The sequence below is a fragment of the Nycticebus coucang genome, chromosome 3 (genome assembly GCF_027406575.1).
Source record: "Nycticebus coucang isolate mNycCou1 chromosome 3, mNycCou1.pri, whole genome shotgun sequence".
Taxonomy (NCBI): Eukaryota; Metazoa; Chordata; class Mammalia; order Primates; family Lorisidae; genus Nycticebus; species Nycticebus coucang.
In genome coordinates, this window is record NC_069782.1 from 88,290,439 (window position 1) to 88,317,826 (window position 27,388).

Below are 27,388 nucleotides of genomic sequence, written 5' to 3' on the forward strand. Positions count from 1 at the left end.
GTTGTCCCCAATGGCAGTCAGGGCCCTGGAATGGTGGCCAACCATCTCAGCACTCCTTGAATGCAGAAGACACACAGCAGCACCTTCCAGGCCCTCCTAGGGTTCAGGCCTTAATCTGCCCCAGATTGGCTCTCAAACAGGCCACCCCAAGCCATGCTGGGCCCCATACTGGGGCACTCCTGGCTGCATAATTAGGGGCTCAGCAGGGCATGGCAGGAAGTGGCTGGAAAACCTTAGAAATGGAGCAATCAATCCTAATTGGACTTCTAGGATTCAGCTTAAGAAAACAGCCTACTTCTCCCCCAGGGACTTTGTTTCTGAAGTATATACAAACAAGTGATAGTTACTCAACATTAAAAACAAAGTTGGCTAAAAATGACAATTTAAGCTACAATTAAATTTCCGAAATGCAGAGAGTGGGGCATGTATGTGACAAGGTACATCAGTGCATCTACACAGGACATGCTGGGTGCTAAGCATGTCTCATCCTTCCTCTGTTCAGGACCCTAACCAAGTCTCAGACTTGAGTGAGGATCCTGTGTCTGAACTCCGAATTCTCTCAGGCCCTGGCAGGGAAGTGGGGACAAGACCTCATCAGGGTCCTCTACTGGGTACTGAAGAATCAGAAGGTGTCAGCACAGAGTTCAGGTCTCAACTCCACCCCTGAAACCCCCACTCTGCCTGACCCTCAGCAACCCTGTCTACTCCATGGAGGTAGGAATAGTACCCCTCTTCTGGGATAGAGAAGGTACCACATACGAAAGCACCCTTCTGGGCTCTGAAGTGCTGCAGAAACATCAAATACTCTTATATTTTTACTTCTCGCTTCAACTTGTAATCTCAGGTTTTGGAGGCAGCCAATGACCTCTGACCTCTGTTTGCCTTGTGGTCTGGAGCAGCAGTCATGTCCCTGGGATGGAGTTTAAGGTAACACCATATGGGCCAGAGTGTCTCCCTCCCTGAGTCCCCGAGGAAAGAGTGGCCTAATAAGCTCTGAGAATGTGGAGGCAGGAGGCCAGATCCCAGCAGGATGAGGATGGGACTGCTTCAGAGGGCCAGTCAGAAAGCCCCTGCTGCTGCCCAAGCAGCCACTCCTGAGACAGCTGTGCACACAGAAAGCCTGCCTGCCCTGGGTCCTCTAATCCTGGTGATAAATGAGACAGAAGTCAACAAGCCCATTTTTCAGATGGGAAAGCAGGGTCCTCAGAGATCAGTGACTTCCTATATCAAAGTGGAACACAGGTGGTCCCCTGGCTTGCCAGTGCCCTGCTATAAAAACAATCTGAAAATCTCTGTCTGCAGGCAGCCTTGAAAATATCTAACAGAATTCTTCCACCATCCCTAACAGAGGCAAGAAGAAACAGTGGATACCAAGGTGGGTTTCCCCGAGAAGCCAAAAAATGCCTTTTCCTGAAGGTCGGGGTTGTTTTCTGAGAGTGGGACAGGCCATCTGTGCCCCTTTGCCTTCTGGGCTCAGCTCCAGTTCCTCCCCTAGTCCTTGAAGCTGTACAGTGGGAGGGCTGCTGGGTCAGATGCCTTTGGCCACCTCTCTGGGGAAGAATATCCCTTTCCCTTGAAATATCCAGGTCTTGATGTGAGCCCCCTTCAGAGATCCGGGTCTGCCCTTCTTTGTGGGCTGAGGGTTTGCCTGCATTGCAAAAGGGCAAGGCAGAACCACCACCCTGTCTAACATGATGATAACAGCTGGCACATGGACCTGTGAGGTCCCCCCGACAAGGTCACTGCTGTTATCATCCCTGTTTCAGAGTTTGGAGGCCAAGGCCTGGCAGAACTCAGTGATCTGCCCGAGGTCACACAATTGCTAAGTGGAGGAGCTGTCCACACAGCCTGGCCCTACCTCTCTGTTACAGGGTCTAGCATGGCAAGAGGAAACTGTATGGACACTTGTGTGCCCTAAAGGGATTGGGGGGTATTAACTCTCACATACACACACCACCTGCCTCCTCACATGCCCCTCCACATCATAGACACACTCTCAACTCCTTGTGTGTTTGTAAGCCTGCACAAACCCACAAGCACAATACTCTACACCCCCAACCAACAATCATTCAACCTGTAAACACTTCCCACATGCCCACATGGACACATATGTGTTCAACTTCATGTGTACATGATACACGTATGCAGATGTGAAACCCCTGGGACATTTGCAAATGTTCTACTTTATACCTTTCTTCATCAGCACACACCGCCTGCACATGCTTTCTCCTGCTTCCCCCCTAGATGTGTGTACGGCTCTGCACCCCCTCTGGCCCTGACACCTTAATTCTAGGACTTTTAAGCTCCCAAAGGGCAAGGGCCTTGTCTTTTTTTCACCTTCCCCATAGCACCCCTCCCAGAGCCAGCTCTTCTTTTGTTAATTTCTCATTCCAAAATATATAAGCACTCACGTGTTACTTATCTGGATGCCGAACATAAAAACGTGGACAAGACATAGCCACTTGAAGAAATATTATATTCCTACACAAATACCAACCAAAGGATGTACCGAGTACTGCAGTGATGGTGCAGTGTCCCTGGCAAGTGTCACAGGTGTGTCAATTAGCAAGACCCCAGCAGGGAGGGGGTGTGTCCAGGGTCCTTGGCAGAACGTCCGTATATGCTCACAACTCAGTGGGTAGCACCCATGGTGGCTCCTATTGTTTTGACAGGCCTGTGGGTGAAGATATCCCCATTTTAAAGAAGATGTGACTGAGTGTGCTGCTGGGAGGAACATCTCAAGCTCGAGATCACTTGGTTGGGGGGAGAGCAAAGCTTCAGGTAACAACAGGTACCCAAGACCAGGGACGTGTCCAGGGAAGATGGTCTGGGCCAGGCCTTTCCAAAGGCTGGATTCCATTTAGATAAGAGCCCATGCGGCACCACAGGGAGCTGGGGGGATGACATACTCCTCAAGGACTGGAGGGGGCAACCAGGGAAGCCACAGCGTAGCAAGAAGTCCTGGGGCAGCAATCTCCAGCCCAGAGCCTGTCGCCTGAGGAGAGAGACTGTCTCCAGGTCACCAAATGTCTTTCTTGGAGAAGGTACAACATAGTGCAGAGTTCTGAGAGGGTTACGAGCCTTTCACCAGCCTAACGCTGGGCAGCCTTAACTCCAGGCCAGGTGGCTGCCTACTGGTGCCCTTGGTTGGCAACCGTTGAAGGAAGGGCAGGCTGTGGGAAGGGCAGAGGGCCTGCTTCCATTCTGAAGACTAAGGTCAGCCTGAACGGGAGCTAGAAGCCACGCTCACCAGGGAAGCTGATGTCCAGCCCCTGCCCCTCCCCTGTCCTGATGTTAACCTCTGGAAGCCAACCTCTCCCCCAGAGAGGTCACTGGAGATGCAGTGATAAAGGCTGCGCCAGGTCTGGTGAGGTGGGATGGGGTGGGGGAGATGTGATTCTCTGCTTTGGGTGCTGCTGCCCTCAGCCCCTGTGACAATGATTTTTGCCCTTTCTCCAGGACATCCCTGGAACTTCCCAGGAACTTTTGGGGCTTGTCCTTGGCAAGATAAAAAGTAGATAACACCTAAAGGTTACACGAGATGTTTCTAGCATCCTGCAGAGAAGACACAAGCCTTTTTTCAGCAAACACAGAGTGAACCCTGAGCTCTGGGCCAAGAGCTCTGGGGCCCTGGGGAGGGGGGAGAATGAAGGGAGACCGTTTGCTCCAAGACTTCTTAGGCTCTTGGGGGAGGTGGAAATTCTGCACGTTCCACCAGCTCAGGGCTTGTGTCGAAGAAGCATTGGGGGTGGTGCATGCAGACAGGCTGGGGCTGCAATATACAATTGAGGGGTCCCCAAACTGGGAAGCAAGAAGATGTATGTGTCCCCAGAGGAACAGGACTCCTATAACCCAAGGAGACTCGTGACAAAGCAGAAAGGACAGCTAATGTTTACACAGGGCTGATGAGATCTTAACACTGTGTTCCAGGCTTAGCTGGAATGTGCTCCTTAACCCTCCCACAGCCCTGTGAGGTACTACTCCGCCATGAGACAGATGAGGAAACTGAGGCTTAGAGAGGGACAGAAGTTTTCTGGGGAATAAAATTCAATAGGGAACCTTTGCAGGGTGGGTCTCTGGCTCCTAACAAGAGGAACCACAGGAAGGAACCCGCCATCTCATACCTACTGGAGGGGAAGCCTCCACAGAATGCCCAGCCCTCACCTCTTCAACCTCTCCCCACAGCCTCCCAGTACCCAGCCCAGCACCAGGCATACAGTGGGCATCATGGCCTGGGGCACAAGAAGAAACAGCTTGTGGGAGAATTTCCCTTTAATGAGAGGTTCTCCTGGTACTCTTTTGGGCACCTGGAAGTCAGGCCTGGACCTATGGCCCTTGCCCCAAGGGCCACTTCAACATGGCTCTGATCACAGACTCTCTACCCAGAAATGTGGGAACTCAGAGATCCTCACAAACTATAGGTAAACCTCGGAGCCGGGAGTTCTTGTGCAAATCTCCAGAGGGCTTCAGGAGTCCAGAGTGTAAACTCCTAGCTCGCTCCCCAAAAGAGAAATCAAAGTATGTGCCGGCTCATGGCACACTTCCTCCAGAGCTGGGACACATACTGTGACCTCTCAAAGGGCTGCGGCAGGCACAGCCCTGCAGCTTCTCACCAGGGCAGACACATGACAATCACACTTGAGCCCTTCTCTCCCACAGCCTCCTTGGGCTTTCCTGTTATAGTGGTCAGGCAGGAGGGAGAGACAAGCCCCTGGATGGCTCCACCCTCCACAGGGTACAGCAAGGTCTCTCTGGTCACCTGACACAGCCCGAGGACTCGCAGGTGAGGAAACTAAGGCTCAAAGAGGAGTCCTTGGTGAAGGGAGAACCCATCTCTCACACTCGGGAACAAAAAGGCTAGCTAGTTTTGGAACTAAACATCTGCTGGGAGGGAATGAGGTCCACCTGAGAACTGTCACCTACTGAGCAGTCACTAAGGGCCAGACACCAATCTAAGCTTCCCAGCCACATCTCGTTTACTCCCACTGCCCTACCGTGTCAATTTGGAAACAGAGGCTCAGAGAAATTAAGTGACTTACCCAAAGTCACCCAGGAAATGACAGATGTGGGTTTCATAATTACTTGTCAACACTGTCTTGGGAAGGACACTGGGTGGCCCCATGTTAAGAGCCCCGGGGGGTTGGGGACTAAGTAGGAACAGCTCCTAAAGCTGCTAACAGGGAGGCAGGCAAGTCCTCTGGCTATTAGGCTCCCGGGATCCTGCCTCCCCATATCATCAAGGGTGATGGAGCCACCCCCTTGGGAACAGCACTGTCCACAGAACATTCTACCACCACACAATGTTCCATCATGACGCTGTCCAATATGGCAGCCTTGAGCCCCATGGGGCTACTGGGAACGTCAAATGTAGCTGTTGTGACTGAGGAACTGAAAACTGAATTTTATTTAATTTTAACTAATATGCATTTACATAGCCACATGTGGTTAGTGGCTGCTGTACCTGACAAGGCAGTGAATGTGATTCTGCCCCTTACGAGCAGGAACCCCAAGAAAGGTGGGCATTCCCTTATATCACACAGCCAACTTGGGACACCAGAGCTGGGCCAAGAGCTGGGCCAAGAACTCAGCCTCTCAATTCCTCCCTAGGTGACCACTTTACCACCACCAACCCATGTTCTGGGCCAGCACTAATACAAGTCATGGGTCGCCTGTCCTTCAACCCACAACCTCATGGGGCTGACACCCAGGTGGGCGAGAGTCACATAAACACATAGACCGAGGGGCGTAGGTTCTGGATGTACATGGGAGGGAAAGCTAGGGACAGTGTCCATGTGTGCTGGGTTTGGCAGCAACAGAACGGAGAGGAGGCAGAGAGAAGGGCTCCTTGGGCTTCATTTCTCCTTCCTCTCTGAAACATGCCCCCCACTTTTCACAGTCTTGCTTCCCACACATTTGGGCTGAACTAGACCCCGTTAAACCTTCTGTGCGCACCATGAATCCGCCTAGATTATAAGCTCTTGGGAGGCTGAGAGGGTTCTCATAAATCACCAGCTGCCTCAGGCTCCAACTGAGGAGACAAGGATTAACTATCAGGAGGGTGGGAGACCAACCCTACAAGCCCAGAGGCTGTCTCCTGTCACCTGTCCCTACAATTCCAGTCCCAGGGAAATGCCCACATTGATTTAAAAACCTCCTGGGCCTGGCTAGAACCCCTGAGAAACTGGGGACAGACTCTACAAACAGGACTGCCTCTCTTTCCAGGACAGCAGAGGGCTACCACAGGGAGGTCTGGACAGCTTCCATCAAGTTCCCGGAACTCCTCCGAAGGCAGAGCTGGCTGCCCACCATGGGCAACCACAAAACAGGAACCCCCCAATAAGATGAGGCTTTCCGTTGCGTCAGCAGAAGCAAGGACATTCCCGAAGCAGGACAGAGACCTCACACTGCTCCCCACTTCCACACACAAACCCCTGCCTGCAACTCAGCAGCAGCCCTGTTCCTGGACACTGGAGGAATCCCAGTGGGCTCTGTGGCTCCACAGCCTTCAATGGCTCCCCACTGCCCTCAGGGTTTCGGCAGCCACTGCATTTAACCTCTCCTCCAGGGCTGCACCAAGGAACAGCCTCCCCTTTCCTCAAGTGCCAACCTCTCCTGGTTTCCAAGCCCTCACAGGTCCTCATCCTCCCACTGACAGTCACTCCTCTTTGTTGCCCAACACACAAATCCTACCCATTTCCAAAACCAAGTTCCACCTAAGAAGTTTTAGGCTGCTCGAGGCAGAAAGTTAATCTTTCTTCCTCTCTAGCTCTTCAAGTATAGAACACAGGTCTCTGTTCACAAGCTTCTTCCCCACCATGCACTCTCCCACTGCACTCCTAGTCGGGGTGTCAGCATCCAATAACAGGGTCCAAGCCACCCGTCACTTTCTTTCTCTGCATCTCTTTCACATTCTGGAGTGGAGTCTGCCTTTCAGAGATGAGAGTGCAATGTCCTCTGTACAGAGATGAGCACACTCAGGCCCCAGAGGGTAAATGACTTGCCTAAGGTCACACACTAATTTGGCACCAGACTATAGATATTATCACTTAAGGGCTAGGCCTTGGGAGCCATGTTTCTATGAGCAGCATCAGAACGATCTGGGGAGCTTCACAAAGCCCAAGGCCACCACAGAGGCTGGCCTCACCCTAGAACCAGCCAAACTCCAAGGTGACTAGAGAGCTTCAGTCTCACGGAACATGATGTCCTGGCTAAATCCCCTATTCTTGTTTGTCCAGCACACACGGAAGCACCTGTAAGGCCTGGCCTCACCCCATGGTGGGCAGGGTCCATTTGGGAGCTAAGCAGGGTCTTCAGGGCTTGGAGAAGCTCTGGAGTGGGATCCAAGCTGAGCCATGGTTGGGGCCACTAAAAGGGAGGAAAAGGACCCATACATCCAGAGCCTGCGTGGGCAGAGGGTGGCAGACTGCCAGCCTGCCTACCCAGGAGCCCTCATGGCCAATGCTCTGTCTGGGGAAGGCAGCACCTGGCTTTGGAAAGACATGCAGCTCATCAGATTTGGGGAACTGGACACTTGGGCTTCCCCAGGGTGGCTCACCTGGGCTCCAGAAACAGATGTGAGCAAGCGGGGCCCTGTCCACACCCACACCACAGCCTCACTCAGGTCTAGATACCTAGGAGCATTGCCAAAGGTCTTCCTATCGCTTAAGCTGCCCTAGATGGATCCCCATCTTTCAGGCGTGCTGGGGTCCCCATGGAAAGCTAACCCCTTTTCAAACTTGCTCTTTGGTCAGCTCGGAGCCAAGGGAGCTGGAGGCTGCTGTGAAGCCTGCTGCTGGGGAGGCAGGTACCTCAGGACACAGGGAAAAGCCACAGGCAAACTACCTCTCATCTCAGTGTCACGGTGAAATCACCAACCCCAACTTTACCCAATGGTAGACTGGGATTTGCAGTGGGCGCCATCCTAGGCCTGCTGTGCCATGTGACCTTAGGGTAGGGAGTCCCTTCACCCCTCTGGGCAGTGGGTGAGTGGGTTTCCTTCCCTGCCTGAGGCTCCTGGCCCAGGAGATCCCTGAGAAGCTGAGAGAGCTCAAGGGCCTTGTTTTTCCCTAAGCAGGCACCCTCTCGAGGCTGCTGCTTCTCTGCTGGGCCCTGGGAGAGTTTCTTCCCACAGCTGAGGCTTCTGGAGAAGCAACGATAAGCGTGCCCCAGCAGATGCCCCAGGACTCGTGGGATGGCAGGCCCCACAGGGCAAGCACCAGGGCAAGGGGCGGGCAGTTTTTCCCAAATAAGTGTCCTTTGCCAACTTGGGTTCGGGCCTGCACCCCTCTCCCAGGTGGTGTTAAGGAACCCGGCCACAGGCCCACTGATAAGTTCCTTCCCCAGGGAGGAGTCAGCGTCTCCTGAGGGGCCCAAGCTGCACGGATGAAGGTAAACACCTCCCTTGCCCAGAGAGCCTCTTCCCTTGCAGCTCCGCCAGCACAGAACTTTCTGTTCCTGAAGCCCTGCAGCTGTACTGGCTCCCCAGCCCGATCGATGGATGACTTCATAGCGGCACCAGCACCATCCTCAGGGAGGTCTGAGGCTGCTCCTGGGACCGCTGCCCAGCATGCCCCCTGGCTGAACCCAGCTAGATGGCAAAGCGCTGGCTGAGGGGTTGGAGGCCTGAGGGTTACGCCACTCCCTTGCTGGGGTGACCTCTGGGAAAACTGAATCTTGGCTTTCTACTGTATTAAATGGAAGCACGTGGCTGGTCTACACTTTCCAGGCAAGGAGGCTGCCACAAAGCAAAATGCTAGGGAAATGGAAGTCTCTTTCCTATCTGACTGGCTGTACCCTCATGCCCGTGAGCTCTGTCCCAAGTGTCTATCCTCCTGGGCCAGAGCTGTCCATGAGCTTTCTGTCATTGAGAACATGTTCTAGAATCTGAGCTGCTCAGTACGGTGGCCACTAGCCTCAGATGGCTACTGAGCACTTGAAGTGTGGTTCCAGTCACTGAATCAATGAGAGACTGGACTTTTACTTGGAATTACTTTAAATTTATAAACAGCCACATGTGGCTAGTGGTTACTATGCTGGAAGACACAATCGTAGACCCAGTGAGCCTCTGTTCACTTTCATATAGACCTCCTCAGGAGGCCCCAAGGCAGTACTCTGACTGGTATCTGCAGGTGCATCATACTCCTTACCTCTGGCTAACTCCAGACTAGGGACTCATCTTAGAGTTCCCATGAACTGGAGGCACACTGGGTGCTTAGGAGGGGCTCAACCAACATTGATTTAGCTGAGAGTGCTCTTTCAATTCCTTTGCTACCTCTCCACTCCAACAGGGAAACAGCACCCCATCAGCTGTCCACTCATGCAATCATGGAGTGTCCTCCACCTGCCTGGCCCACAGTTGCCACTGGGGTATATAGCCACGAGTAACCAACAGCCCCTGACTTTAAGGAGCTGGGGTGCAGTCAAGGCCTTGCTCTAGTTGTCACTGTGCCTGGTGGTCTCGGGCACCTTGGTTCTCCTATATAAAAGTGGGGCTCACAGGCCCTGAGTGCACAGGCTGTTATGACAAGTAGGAGATGAGAGAGGAGGAGAGGTGAAGGGGCTCTGGGCCATGGCAGGGCTATGCAGGGGAGGGGAGGGAGATAGCATTATAAAGCAAGTCTCAAACTCTGTGCAGGCTGCTGCTTCCGGTAAAGACCCAGATTCTCACCAAAGCATTGCCGTTTGGTGGTTTCTCACTAAGGAAGTTCAGGGTAAAAATAGCTCAAGAGGGGACTCGAATCCAGCTAGTTGGAGGGTAGTCACTGCCTGGCTCATACACAAAAAAGGGGAACAGGCTTATCAGCAGCCATGTGGGCCCTGAGAATCACTCCCCCACACCGTGGGACAGGGCCTTTAACTCTATCATGGACAGGAGATGAGCTTTGTGCCCTAGAACCAGAGAAGACAGTCCCCACACACCAGCTGGGGTCACCCTGATTTCAGAATGGCAAGTCCTTGCTTATTCCAACTCACTCTCCAGCTGGATTTCTGGCCCACCTAGCTGCCCCACTCTTAAGGTTGGGCCATTAAGAAGCACTCTGGCACCAACTCCTAGCCAGTTTCCTCAAAAAATCTGCCTGCTGAAACAGCCACCAGCCATGCCCAGAGCCCATCTGGCAATCCAGCCTTATGTGGATCCTGGGCTCCCACTGTAAGAGCAATGGGTTCCTGAAGGCCATTTAAAGAGGTGTCACCTGACCCCTCCTAGTCCCACCCCAGAGGGCTTCCAGGTGGACCCAGGAATCTGGTGCCCAGGACACCATGGCTTTTTTTTGTAAGACAGCAACACCCAAACCACATGCTCGCTACTTCAGGCAGCATCCTCTTAGCCCCTGACAGTCCTCTGGGACATCCTCTCTCCAAGGTCTTGTACAACATCTGCACAGCTTGGTGTCAGCCACCCCCAGAAAGGCCCCTTCCTGCCCTCTAGTGCAAACCCATTTCTCTCCTCCCCTCCAGCTGGGTTCCCAGCAAACACTTGTCAAAGTATGTTCTGCACCCACCACCTCTGCGAAGGCCACCCTGCAGCAATGGTGGCATCACCAGCGCCAGTGGGGGTCTCTGGGTACTTTCAGCAGCAGGGCTGCGTTCTGACAAAGGAGCAACTTGAAGTCAAGGACCCTCAGGCATTGCCTCCAAAAGCTTCCCCGACGATTCTCATTTCTGCAATGGTAGCTGATTAAGCACGGAGCCTGGTAAAATGTCTGCTGGAGAGCCAACACTTCACCTTAGGGTAGTGAGGTGGGGAGCACGCTGCTCCTTAGGCGAGAGGAGAAATGAAGGCTGCCTTTGGACGCACAAAACGGCTCCGGTGCACGCCGGTGCCACTCTCCTCGCGGCCAAGCCTGGGGCTGACACCATGCAGCACACGGCGCTACCCACAATGCACCGGCCCTCCTCTGTCACACACAGGCACGCACACTCACCCCGCGCCCGGAGGGAGCCCGGGCCCGGCCCGCGGGCGCCCCGGCGCCGACCCCTCCACCCCAGCACTTACCTGGAAGTTGCACTGGCTGCGGTCCCGCCCTGGCGCCCGCGGGGGCCTAGGTCCGGCCCGCGGCAGCCGCAGCGAGCTACTCGGGGCAGGATTCAGCCGGCGCCGAACAAAGGCTGCGCGCAGGCAGCGGGCGCCGCCTGCATCCCCGCTCCGCGCCCGGGCGGCGGCGGCGGCGGCGGCGCGGAGGCCCGGGCGGCTCCGGCGCCCGCTCGCTCCGCGCTGCCGGCTCCGAGGGCGCTCCGGCTCCCGCGCTCCCGCTCGCTGCTGCCCGCCGCCGCCGCCGCCGCCGTCCGGCTACCGCACCGCACACATCAATTATTCATCGCCCGTCTCCAGCTTCCCGAGCGAAGCCAATCACAGGCAGAGGCTCCGCTAATGGGGCCGCCGCCGCCGCCGAGGAGGCAGCCAGCCGCGCGCCCGGGCGCAAGCGACAGCCCTCCGGGGACCGGGATGGGCCGGGGGCGCGCGGGGGGCGGGGGCGCACGGGGCGCGCAGACGAAACTTCCCACGGCCGGCGCCCTGCGCCGCGCTCCTGCCTCTGAGGGCGTGACCACCCACTCGGTGTGTGCCCCGGAGGGGCTGGGGGCTACGGGGTGAGGCCGGCACGCCGTGGCGGGGGGAGGGGAGGAGGAGGAGGAGCACTGGAGGAAGATGAAAGGCAAGCAGACCTGCCTCGGCGTCTCCAGGGAGCCCCCGCTAGCGCGCGCCCTCCCCACCCCGCGAGCCTCGCCGTCCGCACCCCCGCCCCCCAGCCCGCCGCCCGCACTCACTCGCGCGCGCAGACCGTCAGTCAGCCCAGCCACTTTGCTGCGAGGGAGCGCGAGCGAGTATGAATCGGAGGCAGCTCACATTTCAAACTTGCACGCAGGGGTGGTGCTGGTGCACGCCGAAGCGGAGCAAACGCACGACCCGACAAGTGGCGCTCCAGCCTCCGGGCGGGGGCGGCGACCAGGCCCCCTTCCCTCCCCCGCCTAGGCAATTAATTGGAAACAACACTTGTGCAAGTGGGGCTCCCAGAGCACTGTCGCCCGAAGGGGCCGCCGGGAAGGCGCAGTCGGTGGCTGACTACGGGTGTCTCCCGCCCCCCAGCTAACCCTCCCAAGAGGTCATGCTAATGAGGGTCCAAGGCGGGGAGAGGATAGAGGAGGGAGCAGAACTGGAGGCGGCCTCGGCCGGCAGAGGTGGGGGAGGAGGGGGGCGGGGCAGGTCTGGGGGCACCCAGATTAAATCTCGGTTTAAAGGATTTCAGAACCGGTTAGGGGGCGGAGAAGATAGGCGGCCTGGGATCTTACTTCTCTGACACTGAGGGCCCTGACACCCCCGGGATTTCCCGAGCGCCGGGCCCAGGACCGGGTGAACGCGCGCACGTATGCTCCGGCTCCACGACTTCGGGGAGTTCCTGTGCCCAGGAGCCGGCGGCAGGAGGGAAGCCGGGGGCGGCTGCCGCGCGCGGCCCTGCCCCGCCCCGGGAGTGGCTGCCTTCCTGACATTGCATCCTGTGGTGGCTGCAGCCTCTTCCTTCCAGCCTGTCGCAAGGACTCTGGGCTTGGAGCTAAACTTGTCCCCTCCCTATCCCACTGCCCCAAGACACCCCTGGAAGCCCACCCATTGTCCCATCTCACCAAGTCTTTGCCCCTCCCTCTTTTGTGGGCATTTCCCATTATCTTCACCCCCTTGGGAGAAACTGTATTTTATAATGCCCTAGCCCAGCTCCTCCCACCTGCCAGTGAAAGTGGCTTGTGTGGTGACCTAACTGCTCCCAACAATTAGGAAGGTGAGGCCCCCTCATTCATCCCCCCAAAAAGGTAGCCGGGACTGTCTTTAAAATCTCCTGTACACTTTATGGGGGCAAGATATGATTGCAAGAGGGACTTTACCTAACAATTGCAATCAGTGTAACCTGGCTTATTGTACCCTCAATGAATCCCCAACAATAAAATAAATAAATAAATAAATAAAATCTCCTGTACATTGGACTGCCACCCACTGCTCCCCTCACTAACACAAGGAATTGACTAAGGAGGTTCCTTTTTCTGACTTCATCTCCTCTTCCCAATCCTGAGCCTCTGATTCACCCCTAAACCTTCCTATCTGTCCTGCTGTTGGCCTTGGAAGTGGCTGAGACAAATCACTTATGGAGAAATTATGTTCTTGCTGCTTGTTTGACATAAATCGTTAGCAAGCTCTAATCCCACCCACTGCCACTTGAAATATCACTTTCAGGATGGCATTTGGAAATGCAGTTGTCATGGGCTTTCCCTCTGAGGAGCTGGGTAAATGGATTAATTCATACTTCATAACTTGCTGCCTTTTGGACAAGGACTAGCTTCCTGCAAGAGAGATTAATTGGCATCCCCTTCCTGCAGGGCCAGCCTCAGGGCAGCCAGGGGAAGAAGGGCTTCCCTCCAGCTCTGCGTGAATTCCAATCTCAGCTCAGTCTTACCTCCTTTTGGGTTTTAATGGCTTCTTTAGGGACAGTCATTTTCTCAATGAGACATTCATTGGGGCCTTGCCCTCCCCAACAGCATCATAGGGGTTTGGAATCCTGAGAGTGAAGACTCGACCATTTCCCTACTGCAAATCCCTTAGACCATTGACTTACTCCATAGCCCACTGCTCAACAAATGACACCCAGAAAACAGATGGGGCATGACCATTTGGCCTGTGTGTCAGAAGAAATCTCTGAGATGGGTGTCCTTAAGACCTGGTTTCTACTGTTAATCCGGTTTTAACACAGTGTCAGGGCATGAACCTTGATTATCCAGAATCCAAACAGCCAAGACCTCGAATTACCAGAACCCCTGGTCCTGCCCATGGATCTGTGCAATGATAGCTCACAGTTTTAATCAGATCCCTAGTACGTTCTAAGCCAACAAAGATAGCCTGTATGTGTCAGCACCTGTATGTGTCAGTGGCTAGTGCCACACACTGAGTTCAGAAAAACTGCTCCTGTAGGTTGAACCAGAATTTGAACTGGAATTGAGCAAAGGTTTACGAGAGAGGAGCAGAGACCTGGCAGCACTTCCCAGGAAACTTAATTAAGACAATCCTGACAGTCTCCCTGCCCTACCTCCCGTTCTTCCAGGAATCCACTCTGGGAAAAGCCCCATGGTGAAGCTGGAGAAATAATATGCTTATTTAGGCTCTTCCATCTTGGGACCAAAGGTTTAGACTTTCCCCAGGTAAGCCAAAAAAAGGAAAAAAAAAAAAAGTAAACACTCTTCACTAGATTTGTAATAATTAGGGAAAACTAATTATTTTCAAGCATCCATTCACTAGCCTGCAAGGGAGACCTCCAGGCCAAAGCTGGGGTTTTCACATGCTAATTTCAAGGCCAGCTCCTTCACTCTTCAAGCCTCCCTTTGGCCCACTTGGCTAGCAAACTCTTTTTAGTACTACATGCCGTGAGTCTACAGAAATACCAGCACTCCAACTAGACCCTGCTTCAGAAGGGTTTCAGTTCACTTTTTCCAAGTTCCAACTCCACTTCTCCAAATTCCAAAGATTTGCTCAAAAGCCTGGGGCCCAAAGCAGCCCACTCCACCCCCTTGATAAGGATCTACAGCAAAGAGGCTGTAGACAAAGGCAAAGGCGCTCTCCACCTCCGCCGCAGTCACTCTGGCTCTCTAAGTGACCTCGGCAACCGGGGCACAGCCCCGGGGGAATGACTTAGGAGAGGGAAGGAAGGAACAAGAAAGGGCAAGCTGCAGCCCTTGCACCCACCGCTCCTTGATGAATGCCCGGAGTGCACTGGGGAGGCTAGACACAGGGATCAATAGCGGGTGGCTCTTCTCTAGGGTGCTTGAACTCCTCCTGCCTGGGCCTTGGTGAGGAGGAGCCGCCAATAAATCATGCTGCTGCAGCTGGGAAGGGGAAGGCGGTGGCAGCTCACTCTGAGAGCAAGGGAGGGAGGATGCTTCAGCTTGCTGGGGAGCTTGTCATGCAGAACTACCTCTGCAGGACCAACCCGGCCTTAGGGGGAGGGAACCACTACAGCCAAGCTAAGAGGTGCAGGGACTGGCCTCCTTTGGGGCTCTCCAGTTCAGCTGCACAGGGATGGACCTCCTGGATTCTGTCCCAGCCCTGGCTAGTAAAAAGAGCTAAGCCACCTAGGATGTAGGTCACCCAGAGGTCAAAAGTGGCTCCAGGCTGGGACACCTCTTGCAAAAGGCTTTCTGTAGTGGGAGGCCTGGGGGGCTAGAGGCCACTAGAAGGAAGGACTGGCATACAAAAGCCACGCTGGCTCTTACTGGGGAGAGGCAGAACAAGGAAGCCAGAGGTGGGCACTAGGCTCTGAGCATCAGAGCTCTGTCTTCTTCAGGCAGGGTTTGCTGATTCAGTGGGTGTGAAAAGGCTCCTGATGACTCAGACATGTCACCCAGGCAGGCTCAAGCACTCAGAGGGAGGGTGAGGTTGACAGGGAGGCCTAGGCAGGCGTCCTTATGAATATCACAGGCATGAGCTCAGGCCCTGGGAGCAGCGTGGGCCAGCCATCTTCATACACCTGGTCCCTCTCAAGACTCATGGAAGGGGAGTGCAGGGCACAAAGTTGAATGCACATAGTCTGGGGCCAGCTGTCACACAGTGGCTAAGTTGCCCAAGGAAGGGTCGGTCCAACAGCAGCAGTGGGCAGAGTTACCTCAAGGGCTCTGGCTCCTGGGCTTCTGCCCACATCCCAGGGGTCAGGGCACCAATTCTTGGGTCTCTTGATGACATTGTTTCCTCTGTCCCCCTCCCAACTCTCCCCTCCTCCTTCAACTTGCTCCAGTTTCCACTTGCAATCTTTTTTTTAAGACAGAGTCTCACTCTGTTGCCCCAGGCTAGAGTGCTATGGTGTCAGCCTAGCTCACAACAACCTCAACTTCAGGACTCAAGTGATCCTCTTGCCTCAGCCTCCTGAGTAGCTGGGACTACAGGCACCTGCCATGATGCCTGGCTAATTTATCTTTTTTTTTTTTCTTTCTTTCTTTTTTTTTTTTAAGAGACAGAGTTTTACTTTATCACCCTCGGTAGAGTGCCATGGCATCACAGCTCACAGCAACCTCCAACTCCTGGGCTTAGGCGATTCTCTTCCCTCAGCCTCCTGAGTAGCTGGGACTACAGGCACCCACCACAACACCCAGCCATTTTTTTGGGTGAACCCAGCTTCACCTCCGAGAAGCTCTACAATTACAAGGTTACTAGTGATCCATCCTCCTGCCAGGATGAAGCAGAGAGGACTCTGGCGGGAAGGAACCCAAGAACCAGATACTTAATGCATCATTCAGGAGGCTTCAGTTCAGAAGTGGCTTACAACCTACCTGCTCAGCTAAGGAAGAGGACATGCCCCCGGCTGTATGCTGTGGAGATACTTCTGCAGCTGCCAGGCCTGGAGTGAGATAGGCAGGCCCTGCGTGCCCCTGGGCTAAATGAGGGGATGTGTAAGAAGAGGGGTTTCCTAGATTTGGGGGCTGAGGCTCAGGAAACAAGTACTGACTAGCTGGGGACCCTGAACAAGCCAATTAGGCTTTCTGAACCTCCACTCTGCCTTGGTAAAATGAGTATGAGACCACCCAGGTTCTAGGGAAGGCCAAAGGAGATAACACTAAGAATCTCAATAGGTACAGAGGCCACAATGTTAGCAGGTGAACTGTGTCCCCTCCAAAAAAGATGCTGAAGTCCTAAGCTCCAGTACCTGTGTACATGACCTTATTCGGAAACCAGGCCTATGCACATGATCAAGTTAAGATGAGATCATTAGTGTGGGCCCTAATCCAAAATAACTGGTGTCCTTACAAAAAGGAGAAATGTGGACATAGAAGCAGGCACTCAAGCACATTGGGAGAATGCCATGTAACTGAAGACTGCAGTAGTGATGCTTGCCACAAGCCAAGGAAATACCAGAAGCTAGGAGAGAGGTCTGGAGCAGACCCTCCCCTAGTGCCTTCAGAGGGAACTTGGCCCTGCTGATACCTTCATCTTGGTCTTTTGGTCTCCAGTAAATGTCTATTGTTTAAGCCACTCAATTAGTGGCACTTTGTTATGGCAGCTTTAGCAAATGAATACACAGACAATCCTGTTAACACCTAAGCCACAAGGCCCAGTGTGATAGTTCACACCTGTAAGCCTAGCACTCTGGGAGGTAAGGTGGGTGGATTGTCTGAACTGGGAGTTGGAGACCAGCCTAAGTGAGAGTGAGAACCCATCTCCACTAAAAATAGAAAAACTAGCCAGGTGTTGTGGTGGGTGCTTGAGAGGCTGAGGCAAGAGGATCACTTGAGCCCAAAAGTTTGAGGTTGCTGTGAGCTACGATGCCACAACACTCTACCCAGGGCAACGGAATGAGAGTGTCTCAAAAAACCCCTAAGCCACAGTCCTTCACTCCTCTGCTAACGACCCTTCTTCCAGTTGCTCTGGCTCAGTCATTGTAAAACCCAAATGCTATGGTCACAAGGGCCCACATGACCTGGCCCTGTCATCTCTATGACCCCATTTCCTTCCAGTCTCTTTGGTTTACTCTGCTCCAGCCTCTCTGCCATTCTGGCTCTATCAGGAATGCTGTTCTCCAGGTAGCCCCTGGCTCACAACCGCTTCTCCCGAAGGGGACACCTTTGCAGGGAAACTGTCTTCAGCCATACTGACCACAACTGCAGCCCCTCCAGACACGTCCTACAAGTCTTTCCTGACTTCCCTTTCTGCTCAGCATTTATGACTGGTGCATTTCAATTATGTATCTTGCGTAATGCTGTCTCTCTCACTAAAAGGCAAGCTCCACGTCAACTGGGACTTTCTTCTGCTTTGTACGTATCATATTGACAGTATCTAAAATAGGCCAGGCAGATGCTTGATAAATATTTGCTATATGAATGAAACACAGACCAGCTGCCCAAATGAATGAATGAATCAAGAAATGAATGAATGTGCAGTGAATAATCACAGCCTCTGAGAGTCTGTGGTGCCCCAGAGATGAGGTCCTCAACCCACTGCCTGGAAGAACACGGTTGGTTCTCAGGGGGAGGCAGCCTGTTCAGACAGGAAGCTGGGGCTGGTTAACAAAGGGGCTGCCGGAGGTGGTGGGGAGCACACTACCCCGGCATCTAATGAATCTCTTCCCATTGATTTCTGGAGTTGCCTTTGAAGGAAAGGCTGGGCAAAGGCAGCTCAAATGTCCGTGCCTCAGCAGTCCTGGGGTTTTATAGCTTCTCCCAGGACACAGCTTTGACAGGGGGCTTCCGGACAGCCCCAGGGTCGGACTGACATAAGCTCCCTGTAGTTGGAAATGCAATTTCCCTTCCTACTGGACCTGTCTGTCTGTCTGCCTGCTTGGATGTGCTTCACACCTCTCTGTCTAGGCTGGGGCAGCCGAATTCCAGTCCTGATGCTCCCCAGACAAGGGCTCCCAAGGCAGCTGGGAGGACACCATGCACTTTGCAAAGAAAGAAAGTGAAGCTCCTTCAGGAGAGGATCTGAAGCTACTAACACACTCTGGCCCAGGCTGTATGCTGTGGAGATGTCTGGAGGGACCAGACAGGGCAGATAGCCCCAGTGACCATCTGAGTATGCACCCAAATCTTATGTGGATTGTTATGTCTAGTCCTTTTCCCCACAGAGCCTCTACTTGTCCACTTGAATCACCCACTCATCAGGAATTGGAGTAAAGAGACCCTTGTATCACCTGTCAAAGAGAAAACTGAGGCTCAGAGATGGAGGGGGCTGGCTCCTGTCACATAGCAATTGAACGGCAGAGCCCAGGCTAGAACTCAGGACTCTTGGCTTGTCCTAGTGCCCCAAGATCTCTCTTCTGGTACTGTACTTCTGTCAATGGTGGTATCAAGGGCATGCTTTCCAAACTGTAAAGTACTAGACAGTATGTCCTTCTAATGGGCTCTTTATTTTGGGAGGTGGGGACAGTGTTTCTCACTTTGTCACCCCGGTGGAGTGCCTGCGGCGTCATAGCTCACAGCACCTCAGACCTAGGCTCAAGTAATTCTCTTGCCTCAGCCTCCTGAGTAGCTGGGATTACAGGCATCTGCCATAAAACCCAGCTATTTTTAGAAATGTGGTCTCACTCTAGCCCAGGCTGGTCTCAAACTCGTGAGGTCAGGCAATCCGCCCGCCCTGGCCTCCCAGAATGCTGGGATTACAGGCATGAGCCACCATGCCCAGCCATTCTAAGGGGCTCTTGTTCACCAACTGCCTCTTTTTTCCAGCATGGCATGGGATTCATATTTATTATGAGGATGGCTGGGAGCATCCAATTTGGGCTCAAAAGAGGGAAAGAGGTTTTGACAGTTAGGGCTTCCCAGGGCTGGCAGTGAGCACCTTGTCATCTGAGGTGTGTAAGCTGAGGGTAGAGGGCTGCAGAGGCATTCGCACACTGACAGGCTCAGGTCTTCTGAAGCCCTTCCTGTTTGGGGGTGCTAGGATAGGATAGGTGGTTGAGAAGCATGCCAAGCACACCAGTGTGTCCTGGGCAGCAACAGAGTAGTTTTAGGAACTTCCCAAGCCCATGAAATGTTGCCAGGAAACTTAATCACCGGTGCTACCTCCCCTCTCTCCTTTCGCAACCCTCCTGTGTGAGAGGAGGTTCTCCCAGGTGCCTGCTCCCTTCCAGCCCCTTGTCCCTGGCCCACAGCAGCCCAGCAGCTTTCTTCACTCCCCAGTGTGGTTCCAGGTGTCCCCCACCTCCGGGGGCTCTGGACATGAGCAGACAGGCCACGTAGGAATGTCTGTCTGGGGAAAATCCAGAGGTGGCCGCCAGGGCAGGGCAAGGAGTGGGAGGCCTGATGTTGAAATCAGGTTCTGCAGAGCTAAGCTCGCAGAATAGCATGCTCCTTGGCCTGGGAGCTCAGGAAACTCCCAACTGAGATGGATGCTGCTGAGATAGAGGCTCAGTGCCTTGCAGTGTGCCCAAGTGCAAGTTGCTGTCCCTCTCTGAGCTCCAGTTATTCTACTTAATGAAGACATCTACTGCAGATGCCATACCTCTCGTTCCTTCTGGGAGCACCAGTCTCCCCAAGTCTGGCTGGGTAGGCCCCCCAAAGAAGTGTCATTAGAGCCGACCCCTGCTAATTCCCTGTAAAGGCCAGAGTAGGCTGACACAGGTGGGCCAGGCAAGAGCCCTACAATGTGCATAATTCCTATTAAGGTGAAGAAGCTGGTTCCAAAGTAGCAGGCCCACTATGGTTCCATCCTTGTGTATGTATTTGTAGTTTATCTGGAAGTGTGTACTTTTTTTTTTTCATACACAGCATTTTTATTAAATATATTTGTGAGAAAAAAATCCTGAACTGCCAAATTTCATGTAAATCAGATAACTTATTAAGTATAATGGTGAAAAGAATTAAAGGGGCAAACCTGATTTAAATAATCTCATGAAAGAGCAAGAACATATCTTAATCTTCATATAAGAAAACAATCATCAGAATATAAAAGAGAAAGAAGTCTCTTACAGAAGAACATATTTCAAAATTCTACCTATTGATCATTTAAAAAATTTTAAGCTAAACACATGGGCAATCTCACTCTTACCAATATGTATTTTTTAATCCACGATAGAGGGAGTTTTAGGGTACTCATTCATACTGAGATAAAGTGACAACATTTTTCCTTACAGAACAGCAGTATTCCTCACATTTGGGGCTAACAGTGGAAATTGGAGGAAGTAGATTTCTGGATTCAATTGGTAGCAGGAGAATCAGTCTAATGCTAAAATTTCAGGAAAAAATAGGTCTCTAACTTTACTTATTCCCAGGTAACATAAACATAACGAAACATTGCCAATTTGTAAGACACTGTAAAAATAAAGTGAAAACACTTATTAAATATTAGCTTTATGTTATTTTCTACTGAAGATATTCAGTGGGCATATTCTGAATTATATAGGGTTTCACTATAGACATAGCAAGTGTAATATGTCGTATGAAGCTAACAGGATAGTGTCAACATGTCTTGGAATGTTCTAGCCAGTGTTTGGCTACAAGTATTTTGGAGGAGTCAGTTTGCGCGCCTGGTCTCGTCTGATCTCGGAAGCTAAGCAGGGTCGGGCCTGGTTAGTACTTGGATGGGAAGTGTGTACTTTTTAGTAGACTGTATGCTCCGTAAAGGCAGGGATTTTATCTTTTTAGTTTACTGGTGTATCTCTGGTGGTTTTGTATCTGACACACAGTAGGTGCTCCACAAATCAATGTTACATGACTAATGGATATTTGAAGTTATTATCCCATGGTGGCAGAATTTCAACTTTGCTTTCTTTATGATCTTTTATATTCCTTCATTGTCCTACAAGTAGTATGCGTTATTTTTATAATTAGAAGAAAAATCCCATAAAGCCACTTTCATTCTAGAATTAAATAAATTTAATAAAACAAATAACATCACTGATTGAGAGTCCAAGGCCCAACCTGTGGGCAGCCTAGGGCAGAGCATGGACAAGATGCATTGGTGAAGCATCACCACCCATTTTTCTCCCTCCACATGCCCACATTTCCACCCCAGCCGACTCATGTCTTGCCAAATTACTGCATCAGCCTCTAACCTGTTTTCTCTGCCTCTGGCCTCCAGGTTCCTCCTCTACTTGCTGAAGTTTTCTAAAAGGCAAATCTGACCATAATGCTCTCTTGTCTAATACCTTCCATGGCTCCCCAGTGCTGTCAGGATCAAGTTCAAGTTTAAGCTCCTTATATTGGCATTCAAGGCCTTGAATGATGTGGTCCATGTGGTCCCTGGAAGTACTACAACTTGTCTCCTGGAAGGCCCATCTGTTGCCCTTCACCTGGGCTGCTCTTTTTTTGTTTGTTTGTTTGTTTATTTATTTATTTATTTTCTGAGACAGAGCCTCACTATGTCGCCCTGGGTAGAGTGCTGTGGTGTCAGAGCTCACAGCAACCTCAAACTCTTGGGCTCAAGTGATTCTCTTGCTTTTGTTTATTTTTGAGACAGAGCAGGGTAGAGTACAGTGATGTCATCATGGCTCACTGCAACCTTAAACTCCTGGGCTGTAACAATCCTCCTGCCTTGGCCTTCCGAGTAGCTGGGACTACTGGCACCCACAATGCCCAGTTCATTTTTCTATTTTTAGCAGAGATAGTTTGCTAGTCTCAAACTCCTGACCTCAAGTAATCTTCCCACTTTAGCCTCCCAGAGGACTACTAGGATTACAGGTATGAGCTGCCATGCCTGGCCAACCTGAGCTGGTCTTGTCTGATGCCCCTGGCAAGTCCCTTAAAGGCATATATAAACCTTGGTTTGCCCCACTTTACTGGAGACCTTCTTATCTTCAAAGACCCTCTGACAATAAAAGTGCTGGGCTATAGCTGGGTGCCAGCTTACATCTGGAGGGGGAAAACTACTACTAATCCAGGGGTAGCAGGGAAGCTGAACCTCCCACTCTCACCTACCCACCAATAATATTTAGGCTTTTCCAGCGATATAAGGAGACAAGACTCCCTGAGGAATTTGAAAGGGAGGGCAAGCCAACAGCCTGGTGTAGGGCACTCATAGAGGGGAAAAGATCAGCTGTGGGGATCTCAACCTTGGGGATGCTATGGTTTGGGGCTACTGTGGGCTGAATATTTGTATCCCTCCTAAATTTATGTCTTGAAATCTCATACCTGGGGCGATGGTATTAAGAGGAGGGGACTTGGCAGGTGATTTGATCATGAGGGCTCCACCCTCATAAATGAGATTAGTAAAAGATTACAAAAGATGCTCAAAGAAGTCCTTTTGCCCCTTCTGCCATGTAAGGATGAAGCAAGAAGTGCCTGGAATGAGGCCCCACTGGACAATGAATCTGCTGGTGCCTTGATCTTGCCTCCAGAACTGTGAGCAATAAATTTGTTTATAGAATTACCCAATATTTTCTTATTATCACCCTGAGCCGACTAAGACATGGGACAAGCAATGCTGCCTCTCCATGCCTCAGTTTCCCCAGCAGTGCCACAAGCAATGTTCCGGGAAGCCTGGTAGGGAGGAGCAGCCCTGGGAACTAAGCCAGTGCTCCTGCTGCACCCCCCCAACAAGGTGGGGGCCCATGTCCCCTGCGGGCCCCAGACAGACCTGGGAGTGTGCTGTGTAATTGAATTTGGCCTAATTACCTAATTGCACTGAGGAACAACCTGTACTGACAGAGGCCCTGGTGCCGGGGGTGGTTGGAAGCCAAGAGGCAGATCCTGGATTCCCCAGGCAATCGTGCAACAAGTAGGCACCAGCATCCTTATGTCCTTAACCTCTTGGATGCCTGGAATCCTGGGAGCAGGTGGTGCTTTTCCCATTCTACAAATGAGGAAACAGAGGCTCAAAGTGATACATCTTGGACATCAAGTCAGGAGAAGCAGAGAGGGGATTTGAACTCACCTTCCTTCTGCACCCGGAGCTTTTCCCTGTGCTCTTCCCCTCCAACTAGCAGGCCCTTCACTGCCCTCATCTTTGGGCAGTTTTGCCTTTTGGAGCCTCGTGGCAAGGGTCATTTCCTAAGGAAAGCCTTCCCTAAGCTCCCAGGTTCAAGGCCTCCTAAACCATGTCGAGGACAATTACATCACTGTCACAGAGGTTGCCTTTTTGGAGAATCTGTCCTCCCCATGGAACTTCGACCTCCTATAGGGCAAAGATGATGCCTACCTCACTCACATTACATCCAGGTGCCCAGCACAGGGCCTGAGACCCTGTGGTGCTCAATAAATGCTTGCTGAATGGAAGGTTGACCTTTCAACTCTAAATTCCAAATCTTTCCAGATACTATGTTGGTTTTCTGCCATTGGTGACCTGGACACCTCATCTGCAAGAGAGTCATATTTCAGCTTTTGCCATGGTCCCCTCAGAGTTGCAGGGGCACTTTTGGGACACGGACACACCCTACCTCTGCCTATTAACCTCCCAGACACAAGGGCAGGAGAGATCCACTCTTTGCAAAGCTTTGAGCTGGGAGCTTCAGATACAAGATCTCACCATCAGGAGGTGAAGGGCCAGGCCTAGGGGCACCAGCTTGCCAAGAAAGCCGGAACTGCCTGGGGCTGGGACCTGACCTCACTGCCCCACCCCATGTCCTGCTATGGTCAGGTGACACAGAAAATGAACTGAACTAACAAACAGAAAAGTATTCTCATCCAAGAAAGTGAGTTCAACAGGGGAATTTCAAGTGTCACAATGCAAGGCAGAACAGAGATGCTGAGATCCCTCCACACAGAAGGCCACCTGCCAGGCTGTTTCCAGGCAGCTTTGCTCCAGGCTCCACACACCAGGGGCTTCGGCAGGCCTCCTCCGGTCTGACCAAACCCAGCTGTGTGAGGTCTCAATTCAAGCCCTGCCACTTGCTAGCTGGGTGGCTTAGAGGAAGTAACTGACCCCTCTGAGCCTCAGCTGCTTCTTAATATCTTCATAGAGATGAAAGGAGAGGATGTTTGTGCAAGACTTGGCCCAGTGTCTGGAGCACCGTAAGGACTTGATAAAAGCTAACTTCTTAAATGATTGGGAGTAGTAGCAGAATAGTGATAGTATTTGAAGTTACAAGCCAGTGGCAGTAATAGCAACAGCAGCAATAGGAATAACAGTACCAGTAGTAACGGGAAGGATATCAGTGATAAGCATTATACTGGGCCAGCCTTGCTCCTGGTATGGTGAGGGATGCTGGGAAGACTGCATCCCCTCTCTGGAACAGTCTCTTCTCAGATAAAAATTAGGGGTTGAGCCAGGTGACCTGAAAAGCCCTCTGACATTTGTGCTGGAGAGTAACAGTAACAACACCACAATACTGTTACCAGTAATCTTAAGACTTATTACATACCTAGTGATCTCCAAAACAGCACTATCCTCCTGCTTCCTCCTTCATGTCCAACCCACAGTATCCTCCTTACCATCGGAGCCTTCTTTCTCTCAGAAGTGATTATTTTTTTTGGGGGGGAGCACTATCCACCCACCTACTCTATCTCAGTCAATGGAATGTAACAAGCAGACACTGAGTTTTCATTACACACAGGGCACAGCTTTCCCCATAACATTCCATTTAATCCTCGACACAGACAACCCTGGGAGAGAGTATGGTCAGCCCCATTTCCTGCTGCAATAGCTAAAGCTCAGAGAGGGTAGATGAGTTCCCTAAAGACATGCAGCTCAAAAGCAGGCAAGCAGGACGCAAGCCTAGGGCAGCCAACCTTCACTAAATTTTCTACAGACTCAACCTCCTCTTCCCATCAGTCTTGGGTCCATCTGTCCCCACCTTGTCCCCCAAACGGTATCAGTCCAATGCCTCTACTGGCTACCTGAGAGCCACACTGGATCAGCACAGGGCCTGAAAGAGGTGGCTGACAACAATAAAAACATCAGATTTCCTGCAGATTCAGGAGTGCTGGCAGCTCGCGGGGCGCCTGCACAGTGGCTGCTCCCGTGGTGGGGGCTGGGTGCTCTGGCCCTCCTGACCCACTACTTTATCTTCAGCTGAGATGCAATCTTTGTGTCACCTGCCTAGCTACAGTGGCCCTTTCCACACAAGGAGGAACCCTGAGACCAGAACCCTGAAACCTAGCCTTGACCCAATCTGGAGACCAGTGCACTTGGAGGAGACCTGGACCTACCTAGACCCTTGATTCATGGGGCCACCTCAGCACCCCCAGTCCCTCCTTCTGTAGAGGCGAAGCCCCTTTCTCCTCTTCTTTTTTCTCCTCCCACTGTTCTCTTTCCATTTGGAGTGGGAGAACCTGCACAGAGGCCCTGTCCCAGGCGGTGGGCACAAGAAACTCTCCTTGGAGACCACTGAGGTGCCCGTGCTTCCTCGCACTGCCACACAAGTGCACGAGCAAGCACACGGGCACCTCCACCACACTTCACAGTGCTGGCTTCCCTGGAGAGCTTAATTTCCCGCCGTCTGTGCTTGGGGAGGGCGAGTTCCCATTTTCTCTCTTCCAAGCTTCCCCAGCACACAGGCGGGCCCCTCGCCTCCCAGCAGACACTTAATTGGCAGGAAGCGATTCTAAACATCTGGGACACACATCTGAGAGTGGGCTCAAGACCACACAGGGGCTGGAGGAAATGGGAAAATGGGAATACAGGCAGGGATGTCAGTGCCTCCCTGAGGGTGCACGGTGGGCTGGGGCCACGGAGCAGCCGGACAGCAGCAGGCATTTGGGAGGCTGCAGTCCAGGCTAGGACAGGGCAGTGTGTGCTCGTGGCCTAGACCAAGGGGTGGTAGGAGGCTCCTGGGCAGAGCTAAACAGCAGCCAGTGGTCCCAAGGGGAAAGGGGAGCGACAAAGGAAAGGAAGGGAGGAGAGGAAGAGAAGGAGAAAAGAGAAAAGGAAGGGGAAAGAGAGGAAGGCGGTAGAAAGAGAAGACAGACAGACTGAACTTCCTGGGACAAGCAACACAGGAGGGCAGCATCCCCCACAGGATACACCACCCAGTTCTGAATTTCTGTCTCTTTCTGAGTATGTGCGCGTTTGAAAGGCAGACTCCCATCCCACTGCGCACCCACAGCCTGGCCCCTCCCCAGCTGTGCAACCCTGGGCATGGGACTTGCCCTTTCTGAACCTGTTTCCTCAACTGGAATAAGAGGACCGAAGCTCTCTGCTGTAGGCTGTTCTAAGAGCCCATGAGCTCAGCTATGTAGAGAGATAGCAGATGGCTGTCCCTGGACTGTCCCTCACTGTCCCAACCCAGTCTAGGTTAGAAACTTCCTCCTAGCAATGGCTGGCCCCCGGGACATCTAAATCACCCCTTCTCTGCTTCCGCACTCTGCCACAGGGGTCTGTGAAAACCATCTTTTTCCTAAGCATGTCTGCTGGGTCTGGGCCTGTGTCAGTGAGCTCCCCGAGAGCACAGACCCTCTTGAGGGTTACTTAAGTGCCCACTGCATAGTCTGCACTAATAGGTACCATGCACTTATGTCAAAAGGGTGAATTTAGCTCATCCTGTGCACTGAGCGTCTGCCGTCATTCTAATTATGTGCCTGCTTGAAAGGCAGACTCGTAATGTTTCTCCCCAGTAATTCCGGTTTCCTGCCAAAGACAATAGTGTCTCTTCATCCCAAACAGGTGAGACTGGGTCCTTTGGAATTCCCTATAGGAATCCAGCCCCAGGTAGTGTTTTCCACCTGGCCAGCCCCAACAAGCCAGAAAATGTTCCTAGGAATATAATGAAGCAAGTGTTAATAACCCTTCAAGGAAAGCTTTGGGTTTTGTTTCTCTCTGGGCCCAGGAACAGCAAAAGCAGCTAGCTAGCATGGCCAAGGAAGCTCCGATTCCCTCCAGCCACCTGCCTGGCCACCGCCCTGTCCCCAGTGAGGGGAATTACCACTTTGCAGAGCTTCCACTGAAAAACACAAACACCTGGTTGCCTGGGCAGCACCTTGCCTCGGTGATGCGATCCAGATGGTCCCTTGAGAGACTACTGGGTTGCCATGGAAACGGGATGGCTGCTGCTCTAGC

The 27,388-nt window shown here is 52.4% G+C and overlaps 1 protein-coding gene across 10 annotated transcripts in view; it reads right to left on the reverse strand.

Annotated features, from left to right (window-relative positions):
- The window catches only part of ZMIZ1 (zinc finger MIZ-type containing 1), a 239,401-nt gene that overhangs the window by 55,944 nt on the left and 156,069 nt on the right, over nucleotides 1–27,388 (reverse strand). The window contains exon 1 of one of the 10 annotated variants that reach the window (XM_053582470.1): nucleotides 11,767–12,163. The exons of 8 other annotated variants lie outside the window; for them this stretch is intronic. The gene's annotated coding sequence lies outside the window, so the exon portion shown is untranslated. Of the gene's footprint in view, nucleotides 1–10,996; nucleotides 11,661–11,766; nucleotides 12,164–27,388 lie in introns of those variants that run through there. One more of the 10 variants, XM_053582471.1, reaches the window with a different exon arrangement.